Source organism: Trachypithecus francoisi, unplaced genomic scaffold, assembly GCF_009764315.1.
Source record: "Trachypithecus francoisi isolate TF-2019V2 unplaced genomic scaffold, Tfra_2.0 Lachesis_group15, whole genome shotgun sequence".
NCBI lineage: Eukaryota > Metazoa > Chordata > Mammalia > Primates > Cercopithecidae > Trachypithecus > Trachypithecus francoisi.
In genome coordinates this window covers 61,532,936-61,555,424 of record NW_022681460.1, presented here as the reverse complement: position 1 = coordinate 61,555,424, position 22,489 = coordinate 61,532,936, and positions in this window count along the sequence as shown.

Below are 22,489 nucleotides of genomic sequence, written 5' to 3'. Positions count from 1 at the left end.
TGCTCCAATTAAAAGACACAGACTGGCAAACTGGATCAAGAGTCAAAACCCATCAGTCTGCTGTATTCAGGAGACCCGTCTCATATGCTGAGACATACATAGGCTCAAAATAAAGGGATGGAGGAAGATCTACCAAGCAAATGGAGAACAAAAAAAAGCAGGGGTTGCAATCCTAGTCTCTGATCAAACAGACTTTAAACCATCAAAGATCAAAAGAGACAAAGAAGGCCATTACATAATGGTAAAGGGATCAATTCAACAGGAAGAGCTAACTCTCCTAAATATATATGCACCCAGTACAGGAGCACCCAGATTCATAAAGCAAGTCCTTAGAGACTTACAAAGAGACTTAGACTCCCATACAATAATAATGGGAGACTTCAACACTCCACTGTCAACATTAGACAGATCAACGAGACAGAGAGTTAACAAGGATACACAGGAATTGAACTCAGCTCTCCACCAAGCGGACCTAATAGACATCTATAGAACTCTCCACCCCAAATCAACAGAATATACATTCTTCTCAGCACCACATCGCATTTATTCCAAAATTGACCACATAATTGGAAGTAAAGCACTCCTCAGCAAATGTCAAAGAACAGAAATTATAACAAACTGTCTCTCAGACCACAGTGCAATCAAACTAGAACTCAGGACTAAGAAACTCAATCAAAACCGCTCACTACATGGAAACTGAACAACCTGCTCCTGAATGACTACTGGGTACATAACGAAATGAAGGCAGAAATAAAGCTGTTCTTTGAAACCAATGAGAACAAAGATACAACATACCAGAATCTCTGGGACACATTGAAAGCAGTGTGTAGAGGGAAATTTATAGCACTAAATGCCCACAAGAGAAAGCAGGAAAGATCTAAAATGGACACTCTAACATCACAATTAAAAGAACTAGAGAGGCAAGAGCAAACACATTCAAAAGCTAGCAGAAGGCAAGAAATAACTAAGATCAGAGCAGAACTGAAGGAGATAGAGACACAAAAAACCCTCCAAAAAATCAATGAATCCAGGAGTTGGTTTTTTGAAAAGATCAACAAAATTGACAGACCGCTAGCAAGACTAATAAAGAAGAGAAGAGAGAGGAATCAAATAGACGCAATAAAAAATGATAAAGGGGATATCACCACTGACCCCATAGAAATACAAACTACCATCAGAGAATACTATAAACGCCTCTACACAAATCAACTAGAAAATCTAGAAGAAATGGATAATTTCCTGGACATTTTCACTCTCCCAAGACTAAACCAGGAAGAAGTTGAATCCCTGAATAGACCAATAGCAGGCTCTGAAATTGAGGCAACAATTAATAGCCTACCCACCAAAAAAAGTCCAGGACCAGATGGATTCACAGCTGAATTCTACCAGAGGTACAAGGAGGAGCTGGTACCATTCCTTCTGAAACTATTCCAAACAATAGAAAAAGAAGGAATCCTCCCTAACTCATTTTATGAGGCCAACATCATCCTGATACCAAAGCCTGGCAGAGACACAACAAAAAAGAGAATTTTAGACCAATATCCCTGATGAACATCGATGCAAAAATCCTCATAAAATACTGGCAAACCGGATTCAGCAGCACATCAAAAAGCTTATCCACCATGATCAAGTGGGCTTCATCCCTGGGATGCAAGGCTGGTTCAACATTTGCAAATCAATAAACATAATCCAGCATATAAACAGAACCAAAGTCAAGAACCACATGATTATCTCAATAGATGCAGAAAAGGCTTTTGACAAAATTCAACAGCCCTTCATGCTAAAAACGCTCAATAAATTTGGTATTGATGGAACGTACCTCAAAATAATAAGAGCTATTTATGACAAACCCACAGCTAATATCATACTGAATGGGCAAAAACTGGAAAAATTCCCTTTGAAAACTGGCACAAGACAGGGATGCCCTCTCTCACCACTCCTATTCAACATAGTGTTGGAAGTTCTGGCTAGGGCAATCAGAAAAGAGAAAGAAATAAAGGGCATTCAGTTAGTAAAAGAAGAAGTCATATTGTCCCTGCTGGCAGATGACATGATTGTATATTTAGAAAACCACATCGTCTCAGCCCAAAAGCTCCTTAAGCTGATTAGCAACTTCAGCAAAGTCTCAGGATACAAAATTAATGTGCAAAAATCACAAGCATTCTTATACACCAGTAACAGACAAGCAGAGAGCCAAATCATGAATGAACTTCCATTCACAATTGCTTCAAAGAGAATACCTAGGAATCCAGCTTACAAGGGATGTAAAGGACCTCTTCAAGGAGAACTACAAACCACTGCTCAGTGAAATCAAAGAGGACACAAACAAATGGAAGAACATACCATGCTCATGGATAGGAAGAATCAATATCGTGAAAATGGCCATACTGCCCAAGGTTATTTATAGATTCAATGCCATCCCCATCAAGCTACCAGTGAGTTTCTTCACAGAATTGGAAAAAACTGCTTTAAAGTTCATATGGAACCAAAAAAGAGCCCGAATTGCCAAGACAATCCTAAGTCAAAAGGACAAAGCTGGAGGCGTCACGCTACCTGACTTCAAACTATACTACAAGGCTACAGTAACCAAAACAGCATGGTACTGGTACCAAAACAGAGCTATAGACCAATGGAACAGAACAGAGTCCTCAGAAATAATACCACACATCTACAGCCATCTGATCTTTGACAAACCTGAGAGAAACAAGAAATGGAGAAAGGATTCCCTATTTAATAAATGATGCTGGGAAAATTGGCTAGCCATAAGTAGAAAGCTGAAACTGGATCCTTTCCTTACCCCTTTTACGAAGATTAATTCAAGATGGATTAGAGACTTAAATGTTAGACCTAATACCATAAAAACCCTAGAAGAAAATCTAGGTAGTACCATTCAGGACATAGGCATGGGCAAGGACTTCATGTCTAAAACACCAAAAGGAACGGCAGCAAAAGCCAAAATTAACAAATGGGATCTCATTAAACTAAAGAACTTCTGCACAGCAAAAGAAACTACCATCACAGTGAACAGTCAACCTACAGAATGGGAGAAAATTTTTGCAATCTACTCATCTGACAAAGGGCTAATATCCAGAATCTACAAAGAACTCAAACAAATATACAAGAAAAAAACAAACAACCCCATCAAAAAGTGGGGAAAGGATATGAACAGACATTTCTCAAAAGAAGACATTCATACAGCCAACAGACACATGAAAAAATGCTCATCATCACTGGCCATCAGAGAAATGCAAATCAAAACCACAATGAGATACCATCTCACACCAGTTAGAATGGCAATCATTAAGAAGTCAGGAAACAGCAGGTGTTGGAGAGGATGTGGAGAAATAGGAACACTTTTACACTGTTGGTGGGATTGTAAACTAGTTCAACCATTATGGAAAACAGTATGGCAATTCCTCAAGGATCTAGAACTAGATGTACCATATGACCCAGCCATCCCACTACTGGGCATATACCCAAAGGATGATAAATTATTCTACTACAAAGACACATGCACACGTATGTTTATTGCAGCACTATTCACAATAGCAAAGACTTGGAATCAACCCAAATGTCCATCTGTGACAGACTGGATTAAGAAAATGTGGCACATATACACCATGGAATACTATGCAGCCATCAAAAAGGATGAGTTTGCGTCCTTTGTAGGGACATGGATGCAGCTGGAAACCATCATTCTTAGCAAACTATCACAAGAAGAGAAAACCAAACACCGCATGTTCTCACTCATAGGTAGGAACTGAACAACGAGATCGCTTGGAATCGGGAAGGGGAACATCACACACTGGGGCCTATCATGGGGAGGGGGGAGGGGGGAGGGATTGCATTTGGGAGTTATCCATGATATAAATGATGAATTGATGGGTGCTGACGAGTTGATGGGTGCAGCACACCAATATGGCACAAATATACATATGTAACAAACCTGCACGTTATGCACATGTACCCTAGAACTTAAAGTATAATTTTAAAAAAAAGTAAAAAAAAAAGAAAAAAGAAATTATAAAAGCTCTATATTCTGATTTTATCCCCATTTACACCACAAACCTTATATAGCATACCTCAAAGTTTTGGATTGGCAGAGCTCGTTGGAAACAGATTGATTGATTATTTTTATTTTTTCTACAGAGAGAGAGTTAAAAAATATTTTCATAGTGTTATTAGAAACAGTACCTTTAACTGGCCCTTTTATTAATAACGTTCTTTGTCACATGTAGTTCCCTTTCATATTGCTCTTTCAGTTATCGGTGGAACTGCTGCTGTTTTGTTCTTTCTCTTTTCTTCCTTCTTTTTAATCTTTCGATTAAGTGCTGCCAGTGATGAACCCTTGAGGTGAGGCTATTGATTTGGAGATGCTAATAGAACTGCAAACTCATAAATTATCCTGTCCTAACCTATTAGGGAATCCTCAATTTGATGCCCTGAGACTTGTGGCCAAGCCTGTATAGAGGCACTGTGATGAAAAGAACAATCTGGTTGATACAGAGAACATCTAGCAAGCTGTCTCATGCTTACTGAATGTTTTGTTTGTTTGCTTTTTTTTTCAGTTTCTGTTGAAGTTTAGGTAAGTAACTCTTGTGTACATTTTCTATCTGATCCAAGCAGTCCTCTTTACTACTTATGGCTTACTATTATTCAGGCAAATATTTTTCTCCTCCAATTTCTGGGTAGCCCTTGTTTAGCTGGCTCCCACGATGGCAGCCAAATGGAGGCTGATGCACTGTGCTAGTCAGAGTCAACTTCTTGCTGTGAAACTCCTCAAATAGACAGTTGTCATCAGAGCATTTCCTCATCATTCTCTTCTTGTTAAAATTGGGAATCTGACCAGTTCCTTCCTGTTTGCCAGCAAATATTTCAGTCCATGAGAAACTGAGTGGTATATTTGTACAAAAAGTAAACTCATCATTTTGAGTAATCATTTGCAATTCTTGGCAACTTCCTCCCCTTTCCTGAGTTCTTCCTCTCTTTCCTAATTTTCTCCTCTTTTTTTCCCTATTCTTCTTCTCTATTTCTTGGTAAAAAACATTTCTTCTATCAAGTGGTAATTATGGCCAACTTACAGGATTCCTTCATCCCTGGGCAGGTAGATGTTTATTCTTTCTTCTTTTACAAACTAGCAGATGACGGAATTTCAGGTTGTAATATTTTGGACCTGAGCATGCATTCAATTGTGTGGGTTCACATTATCTTTAAGAACCTCCATGGCTATATATAAATAAATTAGTGAGGTAGTACTCTCTGAAGACATTCTAGATAAGATATTTCTCCTACTTGTGGCTTTTTGCATAGTAGACAATTTTGAGGCATCTGCAGAGTTCCACAAAGCCCTATACACATAACATTAAAGCGCTGGGAAGATTTCTCATAGCTGTGCCTCATGTAATCTCAATTGTTTCTTGCCATACAAGGCGCTGCTCCTATCTGTACCTTCACATTTCATGACTATTTACCCTGCCTCAGGAGCAGCCCAAAAGAGAGGCTGGAAGCCACAGAAGGTTAGTGTCAAAATAATGCATCACTAATATTGTTAACCTGAGGCAAACTCATACTCATTTTGCTTAAATGTCATAGAAGCAATTAGGATGAGAAACCACCAAAGAAATACCTGCATTGTCAGCTTGTAGACTTTATTCAAAAGTATCCCAATAGACACCTCTTTCTGTGATACCAGACCATGCTTATCTGTACTAAACCTACCACTGAAAACACTACACTGGAGAGGGGCCCAAAGTCAACTGCTAGTCCCAACTTCTAGTTTAGCAGCACCCTTACTTTATCCCTGGAAGGATGTTTCCCCACCTAGGAATCACCGTAAATCACAAGAGCCTGGCACATTTCAAGGCTGCAGGAATGGAAAATATTTACTCGGTGATAATGGTTTGGATCTGTGTCCCTGTTCAAATCTCATGTCGAAAGGTAATCCCCAATGTTGGAGGTGGGGACTGGTTGGCAGTGATTGGATAATAGGGGCTGTTTCTCATGGTTTAACACCATCATCCTCATCCTTGGTGCTGTCGGGATAGTGGGATAGTGGGTCCTCATGAGATCTGGTTGTATAAAGATGTGTAGCATCTCCACCTCTTCTCTTCCTCTTGCTCTGGCTATGTGAGCATGCCTGCTCCAGCTTTGCTTCTGCCAAGAGTAAAAGCTCCCTGAAGCCTCCCCAGAAGCAGACACTGCCGTGCTTCCTGTACAGCCTGCAGAAACATAAGACAATTAAATCTCTTTTCTATGTAAATTTCCAAGTCTCAGATTTTTCTTTACTGCAGTGTGACAACAGACTAATCTCTGCAAACGAATCACGTAGTATGATAGTAAGGGGGCTACTATCATTGCTGTTTCTTCATTCCCATATTATGTGTTGTAGGTACTGGAGACACAGGACAATATATTGTTCATTAGTTCAAGCTTATGTCTGAATCATCTATCCCAATAGATGGTAGCTGAGATGATGGCTAGAGAGCAAAATGGTAATATATATATATATATATATATATATATATAAAGATAACATCAGTGGGATTGAATTAGATGACAGCAAGGTATAGAGGATAGGAATAGTAAGCTGCTTGTTTTGGTTTGAGTAATTCAAGGCATGATAGTGGCATTTGCTGAAATTTACAGATTTACAATCTGAGCAGATTTGAGAACATACATCAATAATTATGTTTCTATATCTAAAGTTTGAGATGTGAGACAATCAATTTGAAATGCTAAACTGGCTACAGGATATGTGAGTTTGTAAATAAGGAGTTGAAGCTGCAGATGTACCTTATTATTCATTCATTACTATTTTCTGAACTCCTGCAATAAAGAAAAAAAACCTTATTGTAAGAAAAAGAATGGCCAGTATGTAATTCAAGTACAAAGAACTTGCTAGAAAAATTGGGGGAGAAAGATTATGCATATTTCAAGGCAGTGATTGGCCTGGAGAGTCTGACTGAAGACAGGTGTAAGAGGCAATTGAGAAACAGACACTGGGAATCACCAGGGAAGATCACATTCAGGATGTGAATGCCCAGACAAGAGAGGACTGTAAACTGCCTAAGCAGAGAGAAAGAAGGACACATTCCTGTGAAAGAGGAAACAGGTGTATGTTACATTTTGAGGTAAGAAAAGCATATATGGGCAGGCTCTGAAAAATGGCTTTATGTTTTTAAAGTATTTAAAAGTAAAGAATAAGTGAAAGAAGCTGTTGAGGGTAGAAACACAGAAAAGATTAGTAAATAAATAATAAGGGAAATTGATAAGGTGTATTAGTCAGGGTTCTCTAGAGGGAGAGGACTAACAGGATAGATGTATATATGAAAAGGAGTTTATTAAGGAGTATTGACTTACACGATCACAAGGTGAAGTCCCACAATAGGCCGTCTACAAGCTGAGGAGCAAGGAAGCCAGTCTGAGTCTCAAAACCTCAAATATAGGGAAGCTGACAGTGTAGACTTCAGTCTGTGGTCAAAGGCCCAAGGGCCACTTGTAAACCACTGGTGTAGGTCAAAGACTCCAAAAGTTGAAGAACTTGACGTCTAATATTCAGGGGCAGAAACATCCAGCACAGGAGAAAGATGGAGGCCAGAAGGCTTAGCCAGTCTAGTTCTTCCACCTTCTTCTGCCAACTTTTATCCTAGCCACACTGGCAGCCGATTAGATGGTTCCTTCCCAGATTAAGGGTGGGTCTGCTTCTCCTAGTCCACCGACTCAAATGTTAATCTCCTTTAGCAAACACCCTCACAGACACACCCAGGAACAATAATTCAATCCAATCATGTTGACACTCAATATTAACCATCACATAAGGCATCAAGGAAATGAACAGCACATTGATGCCAGTATTGCTGCCAGTTTGAGAAGAATACTATGATTCTCAGAGGTCTCAAAACAGAAAGAAAATAAAGGTAAGAATCACGATGAAAGCAACATATTTTTAATAATTAATTGAGGAGACAGAGGAAGGAGTAGGGAGGGGACAAAACATCAGAGCACACAAGTCAAGAGCTGGCCTTGGTTAGATTATGACACTGATGAGGCAGCGGTAGAAGTTTAATTCTAATTTATCCAGCACAGATAAGATTAACTCAGTTTCAGAGTCACTTTTCTTTTTAACTGACCCTTAAAAATTGTGTCATAAGACTGAAGGGGAACTATAAAGGAATCCACAGATTTTTCATTGAAAACTATTGTCACAATTAGGAAATCAAGTGAAAACAAAAGGAATTTGATATCAAAATACTGGCCACAGGTTTTCTGTTTCGTTTTGTTTCTTTCTTTTTCCTATTTATTTATTTATTTAAGACGGAATCTCACTCTGTTGCCTAGGCTGAAGTGCAGTGGTGTGATCTTGGTTCACTGCAACCTTCACTTCCCAGGTTCAAGCGATTCTCCTGCCTCAGCTTCCTGAATAGCTGGGATTACAGGCACCCATCACCATGCCCAGCTCATGTTTTGTATTTTTGGTAGAAATGGCGTTTCACCATGTTGGCCAGACTGGTCTCAAATTCCTGTTCTCAAGAGATCTGCTTGTCTCAGCCTCCCAAAGTGCTGGGATTACAGACATGAGCCACTGCACCCAGCTTGTTACAGGTTTTTCAAAAACATCAAGGAGGATTTCTGCTTTTCTTATATTGTATTATGGATTCAGTGTCAGAACTTGGTATTTGTTTGCACTTCTCCATCACACATTTCAATTTCATAGTTAATATTATTATATATTTGAGTTATATTTATAATTCAATATACATTTGAATTACATTTATAATATACAAACACATTTTTATGTAAAATTAGAAGTCCCAGATCCCATTTTCTGCATTACTCTTCTAAGCAAATGCTATTGTTAATGTATTGGGCATTACAATTTGCCATCATTTTAAAATAAGAGGTTTTAGATTATCCTTAAGAAAAGGGTATTCAAAGGCATAATTATTGTACCATCCAGATAAGCCAAAAATACATCCTCATGTATTTACTGTTGCAAAATATTCTTGGCATAAAAAAACAAACAAACAAAAAAAACCTAAACATATAATATAATATGAATGTAATGTATCCTAGCTAATACATGAGATTGATTTAGCAAACAAAATTGTGAATAAACATGTAACTTCAAATCATATATACTTGCTGTCTAGAAAAGACCATTGATACGGTTTGGCTGTGTCTATACCAAAATCTCATCTTGAATTCCCATGTGTTGTGGGAGGGACCTGGTGGGAGGTAATTGAATCATGGGGGCAGGTCTTTCCTGTGCCGTTCTCATGATAGTGAATAAGTCTTACGAGATCTGATGATTATAAAAAGTGGAGTTTCCCTGCACAAGCACTCCTCTCTTTGCCTGCCACCATCCAAGTAAGATGTGACTTGCTCCTCCCTGCCTTCTGCCATGATTATGAGGCTTTCCCCAGTCAAGTGAAATTCTAAGTCCAATTAAACCTCTTTCTTTTGTAAATTGCCTAGTGTCTGTTATCTTTATCAGCAGTGTGAAAAAAGATGAATACAACTAAATTCCAAAATTAGTCAGATAGTTGGTATGAGAAAATTACAATATTAAATGAGAAAATTTCACTTCCTAATTTTTTTTGGTTTCAACTTTTTGTGTGTGTGTGTGATAACAGATAATATCTGTGCAGATTTGTTACCTGGGAATATTATATGATGTTGAGGTTGGGGGTATGGATTTTGTCATCCAAGTGGTGAGTATAGTACCTTACAGGTAGTTTTTCAACCAATGACCTCCTTCATCTCCACCTCTCTAGTATTCTGCAGTGCCTATTGTTCCCATATTAATGTTCATGTGTGCTCTATGTTTAGCTCCCACTTGTAAGTGAGAACATGCAGTATTTGGTTTTCTGTTCCCACATTAATTTGCTTAGGATTATGGCCTCCAACCACATCCATGTTTCTGCAGAGAATATTATTTTGTATTTTTCATGGCTGTGTAGTATTCCATGGTGTGTATGTACCACATTTTCTTTATCCAGTCTACCATTGATGAGCTCCTAGGTTGATTCCATGTCTTTGCTATTGTGAATAGTATTTCAATGAACATACAAATGCATGCGTCTTTTTGGTAGAACAATTTATTTTCCTTTGGATATATACCCAGTAATGGAATTGCTGAGTTGAATGGTAAGTCAGTTTTCAGTTCTTTGAGAAATTTACAAACTGCTTTTTACAGTGGCTGAACTAATTTACATTCCCATCAACAGTGTATAAGTGTTTCCTTTTCTCTGTAGCCTCACCAGCATCTGTCATTTCTTGACTTTATTATAATAACCATTCAAACTGGTGTGAGATGTTATCTCATTGTGGTTTTAATTTGCATTTCTTTGATGATTAGTGATGCTGAGCATTTTTTCATGTATTTGTTGGCCCTGTGTATGTCTTTTGAGAAGTTTCTGTTCATGTCTTTTGTCCATTTATTAATAGGGCTATTTGGTCTCTCCTGTTGATTTGTTTAAGTTTCTTATAGGTTCTGCATATTAGACCTTTGTCAGATGGCATAGTTTGAGAATATTTTCTTACATTTTGTGGGTTGTCTTTTTACTGTGTTGATAGTTCCTTTTGCTGTGTAGAGGTTCTTTAGTTTAATTAAGTTCCACTAGTCTATTTTTGTTTTTGTTGCAATTGCTTTTTGGGAGTTAGCCATAAATTCTTTACCAAGATCAATGTCAAGAAGGGTATTTCTTAGGCTTTTTTTTTAAGGATTTTTATAATTTGAGTCTTACATATAAATCTTTAATCAATTTTGAGTAATTTTTTGTGTATGGTGAAAGGCAGGTGTCCAGTTTTATTCTTCTGCATATGGCTAGCCAGTTATCCTGGCACCATTTATCAAGTAGGGAGTCCTTTCCCCATTGCTTGTTTTAGTCAGTCTTCTCAAATATCAGATTATTGTAGGTGTGTGGCTTTATTTCTACATTCTGTATTATGTTCCTTTGGCCTATGTGTCTGTTTCTGAATCAGCACCATGCTGTTTTGGTCACTGTAGTCCCGTAGTATAGCTTTAAGTCAGGTAGTGTGATGCCTCCAGCTTTGTTCTTTTTCCGTATGATTGCTTTGGCTGTTCAGGCTCTTTTTGGTTCTATATGAATTTTAGAATGGTTTTTTTCTAATATGTGAAAAATGACATTGGTAGTTTGAGAGGAATAGCCTTGAATCTGTAAATACTTTGGGTAGGGTGGCCATCTTTAAGATACTGATATTTCCAATTCATGATCATGGGATGTTTTACCATTTATTTGTTTTTATCTCTGATTTTTTTCAGCAGTGTTTTGTAGTTCTCTTTGTAGGAATTTTTCACCTTCTTGGTTAGGTGCATTCCTAGGATTTCATGTTTTTATGTGTGTACTGTGAATGGGGTTGCAATCTTGGTTTGACTCTCAGTTTGAATGTTATTGGTGTATAGAAATGCTGCTGATTTTTGTACACTGATTTTGTATTCTAAGACTTTACTAAAGTCATTTATCAGTTCCATGAGTCATTTGGCAGAATCTTTAGGATTTTCTAGGCATAGAATCATATGGTCAGTGAAGAGAGATGGCTTGACTTCTCCTTATCCTATGCAGATGCCCTTATTTCCTTCTGTTGCATGACTGCTCTGGTTAGGACTTCCAGTACTATGTTAAATAGGAGTTGTTAGAGTGGACATCCTTGTCTTTTTCCAGTCCTCAAGGGGGAATGCTTTCAGTGTTTGCCTGTTTACTATGATATTGGCTGTGAGTTTGTCATACATGGCTCTTATTATTTGGAGTTTCCTTCAGTGCCTAATCTATTGAGGGTTTTTGTCATGAAGGGATGTTGGATTTTATGGAAAGTTTTTCTTATGTCTATTGAGATAATCACATGGTTTTTGTTTTTAACTCGGTTTATGTGGTGAATCGCACTTACTGATTTGCATTGCAGCCCAGGAATGAAGCCTACTTTATAGTGGTGAGTTAACTTTTGGATATGCTGATGAATTTGGCTTGCTAGTATATTGTTAAGGACTTTTTTCATCAGGAATATTGGTCTGAAGTTTTCTTTTTTTGTTGTGTTTTTGCTAGGTTTTGATATCAGAGTGGTGCTGGCTTCCCAGAATGAGTTAGGGAGGAGTCTCTTCTTGATGTTTTGAAAGAGTTTCAATAGAATTGAGACTAGCTCTTCTTTGAACTTCAGGCAGAATTTGGCCGTGAATCCATCTGGTCCAGGGCTTTTTTTGGTTGGTCTATTTTTTATTAGAGATTCAATTTCGGAACTTATTATTAGTCTATTCAGGTGGTCACTTTCTTCCTGATTCAATCTTGGGAGATTCTGTGCTTCCAGAAATTTACCAATTTCCTCTGGATTTTCTAATAATAGAAAATTCATAATAGTCTCTGAGGATCTTTTGTATTTCTCTGGGATTGGTTGTAATGTCATATTTGTCATTTCTGGTTGTGCTTAATTGCATCTTTTTCTTTCTTTTTAAGTCTAGCTAGCAGTCTATTACTCTTCTTTAATCTTTTGAAGAACCAGCTCTTGGTTCATTGATCCTTTGTATAGATTTTTGCATCTCAATTTCAATTAGTTCTCTAATTTCCGTTATTAATTTCCTTCTGCTAGCTTTCCTAAAACTAAAAGTTTCTCTAGGTGTAACATTAGATTGCTAATTTGAGTTATTTATAACTTCTTGATGAAGGCATTTGGGGTATATACTTGCTTCTTAACACTGCTTTATCTGTATTCCAGAGATCTTGGTAAATTGTGTCCTGATTTTCATTAATTAAAAATTGTTTTTATTTCATTTCAGTGTTCACTCAGGAATTATTCGGGAGCAAGTTGTTTAATTTCCATGCATTCGTGTAGTTTTCAGAGATCTTCCTGATATTGATTTCCATTATTATTGCACTGTGGTCTAAGAGTATGCTTGGTATGAATTTCATTCTTTTGAATTTATTTTCATCTCATAATTTTTATTTGAATGTTATCAGAACTAGGAAAAACTGAAGTGTTTTTCCCAGTCTCACACTCAATACCACACTCAACACAAAATGCTTCACCTCTGATCCACAAAATGTATGTGGATTTCTCTTCATGAACAATAATTATCTGGTGGAAACCCACTAGGTGTTCTACAATTTAACTCAATTGTAGTATTCTCTAGCTGGAGTTACAGTCCAGTCTCACAGGTTAAGGGCTCAGTTCCACAAGATCCTCCTCCTTCAGATGCCAATTGTAAGTAGCAGGTTGCCAACTACATTTCCAGCTGAGTGGCTATAAATCAGGGTTCCCACTAGCCCCTCCTAAGGGTGATTAATATGCTCCATGGGCCACAAACCTTAGAGGAACACTTACTTACGCTTACCAGTTTAGCATATTGATAAAGAATATGAGAGAGGCTACAGACGAATAACCCGAAGTGCAAGACATGCATAGCGCAGGGTATGTGGGGAGGTGTGCGGAGCTTCCAAGCCTTCTCTTAGTGCACCACCCTCCAGGGAGCTCCAGAGTGTTCAGCAATCCAGAAGTTCTCCGATCTCTGTTTTGGGGTATGTAATAGAGGTTTCCTTACATAGACATGATTGATTACTTCATTAGGCATTGATGATCAAGTCAAGCTTTAGCCCCTCTCCACTCCCTGGAGGTCAGTGGGTAAAACTGAAAGTTCCAACCCTCTAATCACATGATTGTTTCCTTTAACCACCAGCCCCCATACTGAGGCTATCCAGGAGCCACTCATCAGAGTCCCCTCATTAGAACAAAAGATGCTCCCTTCACCCAGCAAATTTCAAGGTATTTGGGAGCTCTGCGTTAGATGCTCCTAACACTCAAGAAATCCCAAAGATCTTAGGAGCTACGGGTCAGGAACCAGGGTCAGAGACTGATTATTAGAACAGAAGGTTGTCTAGCACGTTTATCTGCAAGCATTTTAAGAGCCCTGTCTGAGGAACCCAGAAGCAAAGACCAAATCTATGTTTTTTATTATATCATAATATTATAAATATAAATTTAAAAATAACTGATTGGGCCAGGCGCGGTGGCTCATGCCTGTAATCCTAGCACTTTGGGAGGCTGAGACGGGTGGATCACAAGGTCAGGAGATCGAGACCATCCTGGCTAACATGGTGAAACCCCATCTCTAATAAAAATACAAAAAAATAGCTGGGCGTGGTGGCAGGAGCCTGTGGTCCCAGCTACTCAGGAGGCTGAGGCAGGAGAATGGCGTGAACCTGGGAGGCGGAGCTTGCAGTGAGCTGATATCGTGCCACTGCACTCCAGCATGGGTGACAGAGAGAGACTCTGTCTCAAAAAAAAAAAAAAAAAAGAAAAAGAAAGAAAACAAACAAATAAAAAGACCTGAGTGATGTGAAATGGAAGTATTCAAATGTAGACAAACTTCATGTAAAATAGAAAATGTAAATACAATATTAACTACTTTATTTCCCAATGTGAAATAGTACTTAAATAATTTGACCTATGGGTTTACAAGGAATGTATTTACATTGTTTAGCATCATACTAAGATGGCAGTCTTGACACCATGCAGTACGACTTACATGTTTTGCCAAAAAGTGCAAAGACACTGAAGGCAATGATTATTTAGTGAATGTGTATCAAGTAAAAGCTGTTCCACGTGAATCACACAGACAAGTTTCACTTTACTATGAAATAAGGCTATAAGAAAAACTGACTATTATTCTCCCCATTTAAAAAAATACAAAGATGCTTGAAAAGGATAATACTTTCATTTGTAATTATTATATTTATATAGCACTTAATATATATGTCCATATATGTATTATGTCCATATGTATGAATACTTAAATGTACATAATTATTCATGTATGTACCCACACATTTAATCCTCACAACATCCCTGAGATAGGTGTGTATTTTGTCTCTATTTTATAAAAGAGAAAGCTGGGGCATAGACAGGTTAAGAGACTTGTGCAGGATCATATAGCTAGTAAATAGGGCAACCAGGTTTTATCCTTTAAAGAGCTTCTCCAGAGACCTTGCTCTTAAACACTATACATTACTTAATTTCTTAAAGAACTGCATCTTTATTTAACCTCAGGCATCAAAAAAGGATTCTGGAAAAACTCTCCTTGTCTGTGTGTGCGTCAAAAGAATTGACAAACTGACCAATAGTCCAGAGAAAGCAAATAAAATGAAATAGATTCAGCCATTATCTATTGGTGCACATTATATGATCTTGCTTATCGACTGGCAACTCAATTTAATCAAGTGGTGCCTTCGAGGTCAAATGATCAAAACACTTCACTATTCCTCTACCTTTAACCCATTGATTTCTCTGAGGAAAATGCTGTGATGCTATTGTATTGAATCAATATTTATTTATTTTTATATGGAACCATGTTGCCTGGATTTCTATTCCCTGTTTAGTTCTGAGTTAAGCTGGCCACAAAAGAAATCCTGTATGAGATGTGGAGGGTAAAGGTGAAGCAGCAGTGGCTTCACACTGGGAAAGTTGCTGTGGGTTGTCAGGCCCTGGTGGGGCTCATGCATATTATAATTCTTCCATGCCCCTTTTGGTGAGGGCTGCAGCCAGGTCCCCAGCTCCTCCAGCTCCCATGGAGTTCCTCCTTCAGGGTTATCAATCCTGCAGCTGATGACAAAAGGCTTGGGCCTTTCTGCCAGTCATATGCAATGTTAGGGTTGGTGGTCACATGAGGCTGATGTGCTTTTGCTCTGGTTGATTCCAGTGTGTCCTCATGTTCCCTTGCTTTACACCCAGCACTTCTTCCCCACTGCCAGCTCAGCAGCCTTCAAGACTCTAGGGCATGGAGGTGAGACCCTTCCATAGGCTTTTCTGCCAGCTCTCACAACTATGGGAGGTCTAATCCCCACAATGAATCCATTAGTCCATAGTACTCACAGTGCTGCTACTTCCTGGATCAAACTTTAATACTGACATTAATCCTGAAGTTGTTCCAGGAGAATAGAACCTTAAAACATGTTCTTTGATTGAGATCTGGGCTATCTGGAATTGATTCTCTGATTCAATTTGCTTTAAAGCTGCTAATGACTCCTTCACCAGTGGAAAGGCGGGCACTAGTAGTCCTATGACATGCACTGGCAAAAGCATTGCTTAAATGACCTGTAGACTTCCATAACCAGATGCCTTACAGGTAACAATGTTTTGGATAGCCAAGTAATTGCTAACATAGAATACTTTTATCGAAAAATTTAAAAAGTGGTGGAGCTGACTGGTTGCTTCCAAGTGTTCTGGAGAACTTGGGAAAGAAAATGATGAGTTTGGGATTTTAAAAATCCACCTCAATACCCAAGCCAAAAGAAAAAATGTCAGAAAGTTTATATTACTACTGTGAAAGAAACCCTTAACTCTTATAGCTAATAGGACCAACATTGCTGAAACTAAACCCAAAATCTAAACCTATGAGGAGCTGAATCACAATTTAAATTGAATTAATGATCACATAGGATCCTATATGTTAAAGCCGGGGCACTGAGTATAGTAGAGGGGTATCCTGAAAATCATGAAGACATATGAATTTGAGAAAACTGGAGATCTCTCAAACTTCTGACTTGTGCCTGGCTTCACTTGCCAGAAGTCACTGAAGGAATTTCGTGTCTTCTTGCCTGAGGAAACTCTAATGGCCTCTCTTGTGACAGCTGCCTTGAAGGGGCTGCCGATTCTCCGCAGGATTTGCTACCACCACCTGCCATGACTTCTAGTCCAAGTTAGTCAGGTCACAGGAAATAATTACAAAGTATGCAAGTGAGAACCATGAAAAGATGCAATACACACCAACAGATGCTTCTAGGAGGGCTCCATCCATGGCTGCACAGAGCATCATAGACACCAGCATGGCATTCCAGCAGCATTGCCTCTGACAGAAAGATGATTTAACGAAGCAAGACAATGGACTCTTGCTCATGGAATTCATGGATTGCTCTTCACATTTGTTCAAGCCAGACCATGTAGGGGAATTGACCTGTGTATTCCATCAGGAGACATATGATGACAGTTTAGCTCAATATTTTTTATGCTAACTTTGCTTCACTTGATTCAGTCTGGCTTCTGCCAGGTTTCTTTGTCTCTCTCCTGTCAGGTTACCCTTTTACCCTCTGCAATTAATAACTAATCTGTTGGAAAATACTTAGAATCAGTGCATGTAGTCTTTTCCCATCAAATTTTCACCCAATAGTTCTACTATCCATTGATTTTTGCCTGGAACGTTTATTAACATGGTATTGGAAAATAATGATTTTTATAATGGCATCATTCCATTTATATTTATTATTTAGTACTTCTCTGTAAGAAAGGATTTCTCTGTAAATCTCTGTAAGGAAGAGGTTTTTCTTTCTCCTGTGTTATGTATATATGTGTATATATATACACACGTGTGTATTCACATTTACACGTGTGTATTCACATTTATATATGTATATACATATGTATGCATTTGGTGTAAGTATAGATTTATGTATTATTCTTTTAGTTTGAGATGTTTCATTAAAATTGAATTTCTAACACAATTTTATACAGAGCAAATTTAAATCCATATGATGTAGGGTATAAATTGTAATATTAATGTGTTGCACCATGTGCATCTTACCCACTCTTGAATTCATAGATCTAAAGTATTATAGAACATAGTAGGCACTCAATATATATTTATTGGCCATATAATGTATGTCGCTGCATACTTTGATTAGTTTTTGTCTCCACTCAGCTATGTTAATTAGATGGGCTCAGTGTGTGTTCTGATTTCATGTTATATAGCCATTCATAGAAAAATGATAATGTCCTAATATAATTATTAACCTTACTGTAGTCATATTCTACTTGCAAATATAAAATACAAACAGTCAGGGAACAGCATGAAAAGGTATAAAATGAAGTCAGTTGAGAAGAAAACTGTTTTAAAAAGAAGGAAATTGGATTAGGAGTTCAATTTATGTTAAAGGTAAACCCATTAAGCTGAACATATAAAAATGCTCCAGAGCACAGGAAGTAGAACTGGGAAATTACAGTGCTGAATTGGGCAATACAACAAAATGATCTAATAAACTAGCAATTTACCATATTATTATTAGGTCGAAAGGCAACTTAATCAAAACAGTTTGGTTTATATTGCTTCTAACGTAGTTGTGTAGTTTCACAATTTTTCTTTTAAGTACAAAACTTTTAGTCACAGGACTACAGTTTTATAAATTAGAATACATGCTGCTAAAATTATTATTGTTACTGCTTTGGTGATGGCTATAGTCATAAAGGCATCCACTTAAATGCCACAGTAAATCAAGACACAATTACAGCCAAGCCAATTTTTAATCTTTCTATATATGCCCTTTTGTTTTGAGAATAAGTAAAAGCACTTCTCTATTTTCTCCTCTACCATGCTTTTTCAAATAAAGATAGCTATAAAACATTTTTAAAATATATTCTTTGTTGTATATTAAGAAATTAATTAAGAGTCTCATGTCCTAAAATTTTTATTCAGTTAGTAAGAATTATTTTAAAAGTAGTAGGGCACAAAGCACCCTAAATATCTTTATTCTATAACTACTTTTGGAAAATCGAGCAATTATCCTTGCTTAAAGTTTCCTAATTTCACATAATTTTATTACCATTTTTTTTGTTAACCATACAATGACTCTGATGTTGGAAAAGTTAGTTGGGCATGACAGATAAATCTTTCCATGAAATTGACCTTTCTAAAACTATTTCATTGAGTGTGATGCTTTCCCAAAGATATCTACAGGAAATATACATAATAGTGAAAAGTTGAACACATTCTTTTTAGATCACTTATAAGTCAATGTGGTTGCAACATTTACAATTATATTACAGTGCAGACGATGGAGATCTTAGTTATTACAGCAAGACATTAGGGGGAAATGTGGTTTAGGATCCTGGAAAGATAAAGACTTGAAGAAACTAGAACTCTCATATGCTGCTGGTGGGAGTATAAAATGTTAGCTCTGACATGTAAAAAACTTGGAAGTCATCACTCCACTGCACACAAGCTAAAACTGGACAAACTGAAAATCAACAACTTTTCTTTGGACCCATCAGAGAACTGAGGATTCAGAGCAAACCACATCCTGAAATCTGGAGAAATAGATACATTCAGAGAGAAACAGCTGAGATCTACTTACCTGGAACAAAAGCCACTGGAGCCACAAACTGGTAAGAAGACTTAAACAGTATATATTTTTAATGTAATAAAATTAAAATAACAAATTTATCGTTTTGACCACTTAAAGTATACAGTTCAGTGGCATGAAGTACATCCACAGAGCCATGCAACTATCACCACCAGGTATCTCCAGAGTGTTTTCATCTCTCCAAGTTGAAATACTGTACCCCTTAAACAGTAACTTCTCATTTGCCCCTTCCTCAGCCCCTGGCCACCACTACCCTACTTTCTGTCCCTTTGAGTTGACCACTCTATGTGTCTCACATAAGTGGAATCATATAATATTTGTTCTTTTGTAACTGGCTTCTTTACACATCATAATGGCTTCAAGCTTCATCCATGTTGTAGCATATGTCCAAATTTCTTTCCTTTTTAAGGCTCAATAATATTCGGTTGTATTTCTAAGCCACATTTTGTTTATTTGTTTGTCTATCAATGAAAATTTGTGTTGCTTTCACTTTTGAGTATTGTGAATAATGCTTCTGTGTCCATTGGTGTACAAATAGCTGTTTGAGGCTTTGCTTTCAACTCTTTTGGGTATATTCTCAGAAGCAGAATTGCTGCATGATATAGTTTTCCCACGTTAAATTTCTTTAGCAACTGCCATATGGCCTTCCCCAGTGGCTAGACTTTTTTACATTCCCAGGAGCAATGCATAAAGATTCCAATTTCTTCACATCCTCAACAACACTTGCTATTTTCTGATATTAAAAAAAAAACAAACCAGCCATTCTAATCATTGTGAAGTGATATCACACACTTCAAATGAAAATCAAATGGTTATTTGCATTTCCTTAATGATAATTAGTGTTGTTATACATCTTTTTTCGCTTATTGGCCATCTGTATAGCTTCTTTGGAGAAATGTCAGTTTAAGTCTTTTGCTCATTTTTAAATTGAGTTGCTCATTTTTTTCTGTTTTTAGCCAATGAAAATTTTGAAACCATTTCTATAAACTCTACAGCCAATGATAATTTGGAAACCATCCCTATAAACTTTATAAAGTTAATCAGGGAAGAAGAAAGGGGAAAAAAACAAAAAAGCAGAAAACCGAGTTTGCAGCACAAGCAGCATTCACCATGAGGTGTGCCTGCTCCCTGCCCTGCTTCCTCATAGCTGTTTCATGCCCCTTGCCTCAGAATCACGTAGACTCTGTTACAAGATTATAATCCCCCTTAATATAATCAAGTGGTTATCTGTAGATAACCAGTTGAATATGATAAAATGTTAAGTGTTTCCTTCGAGATATTCTTTCAGGTCCTTCATACCAATGCAGCTACTAACGTTAGCTGGTCTGAAGGAACCCAGTGATTCCAACTGGTCTGAAGGACTTCACAGGAGCTGACTCACCAAAGAATGCAGTTTTCACATCTTGATGATTTTATGCCCCTAGTCGCTATCAATCAACAACTCCAATTCTCCAACCACTCACCCTCCATGATCCCTTTAAAAACCCTAGCCCGGCCGAGCACGGTGGCTCATGCCTGTAATCCCAGCACTTTGGGAAGCCGAGGTGGGCGGATCACGAGGTCAAGAGATCAAGACCATCCTGGCCAACATGGTGAAACCCTGTCTCTACCAAAAATACAAAAATTAGCTGGATGTGGTGGCGCGCGCCTATAGTCCCAGCTACTTGGGAGGCCGAAGCAGGAGAATCCCTTGAATCCGTGAGGCAGAGGTTGCAGTGAGCCAAGATTGTGCCACTGCACTCCAGCTTAGTTACAGAGCGAGACTCCGGAAAAAAACAAAAAGAAAAACAAAAACCAGCCCAGAATTCCTCAGGAAGATGGATTTGAGAGTCTCCCACCATCTCCTTGGTGCCCTTTAATCATTAAATTATTTCTCTGCTGCAAACCCCGGTGTTTATTAGTTCAGAGCCCACATGTCAAGGATGGGCACACAGATATCTAAACAGCTGACAAATTGAGGATCTTTGCTTCTCTAAATTCCTTAACTCAAATGAGTTTAACAAAATGCTATGTTTTGTATAGTTAATTGCTACAAATCTCTTTCTAAGATCTGGATTAAATTCTGTAACTTTACTTTTGTCTTTTGGTTTGGGCTCTTCTATTGATTAAAAGGCCTTCAGGGTTAGTGAGTACATGCTCACCTCCATTCCCACCTGTCCTAGAATGTTTAATTGCTTCTAAGTATTTTGGCTCTAAATCCTTTGGGCATAGGGTCCCCATCAAGAAACAGGACGGATCCAGGGTAGGTAGCCACACCACCCTGTCAATATGGGACAAAATATAAGTTTAGACATTGATGCTGCCTCTGTCAGATCTTGGCTAAAAATGGGGGAAGATAAACTAAAAATAAAATCTTAAACCCTCCTACCAACTGAACTGACCCTTTTGTGGCCATAGGACCCTCACCTCCCAAACCAACCCTTAAAACAGAGTTCCTGACAATGATAGGATGGAAGTTCAGACACACCTTGTTATATACCCACCCTCTTAGGGTTTAGATACAACAACTGACCAGCATTAATGTTAAAATAGAGATCATAAAACTGACAGAACGGACTCTGTGTGGCAATAAGAGCTCATGGGTACCCCAAAGTTTTCTATCTATTTTACAAAAACTTTTAAAATTTGGGCTTATAATTCTGACAATAAGGGCTAAAATTTATCTTATACTCCAGTGTGCAATTAAATGCTATGTTAGGACAGTGGACAGATGCACTAATGTGTTCATGCTTCACCTCCCAGATCCTGTACTGTGCACTAGTAAATACTTGCAGGTCACTGACAGGCAATTTCATGACTTTAATCCTGACTCCTATCCCAATTATGCCCTTTGCCAGAAGGAAAAAGCTGGAGCAGTCTTGGTCTGATTTCTAGTAGATTAGGATTGAAGTATAATCTCCTCACCTCAGGATTGAAGTATGATCAAACCCATGCGGACTGAAACCATCCTTATCAACTTTATAAAATTAATCAAGAATGAGGGGGGAAAGAAAGTAAATCAAGCTTGCAGCACATGCAGGGTTAATGATTAGGTCAGCCTGCTCTCTGACCTGCTTCCTTGTACTTGCTTGGTGCCTATTGCCTTAGAATCACATAGACCCAGTTACAAGATTATAGTTCCCCTTAACTGCTCTACAGATAGCAACTTGAACATTATAAAATGTCATATTTTCCACTTGAGACATTCTTTCAGGTCCTGCATACCAATGAAATACTTATGCCAGCTAGTCTGAAGGATCCCACAGGAGTTGACTCACCAAAGAATGCAGTTTCCATATCCTGAGGACTTCATCTCCCTTACCCTGACAAGTCAACAACCCCAATTCTCCAGCCCCTCACCTTCCACGATCCCT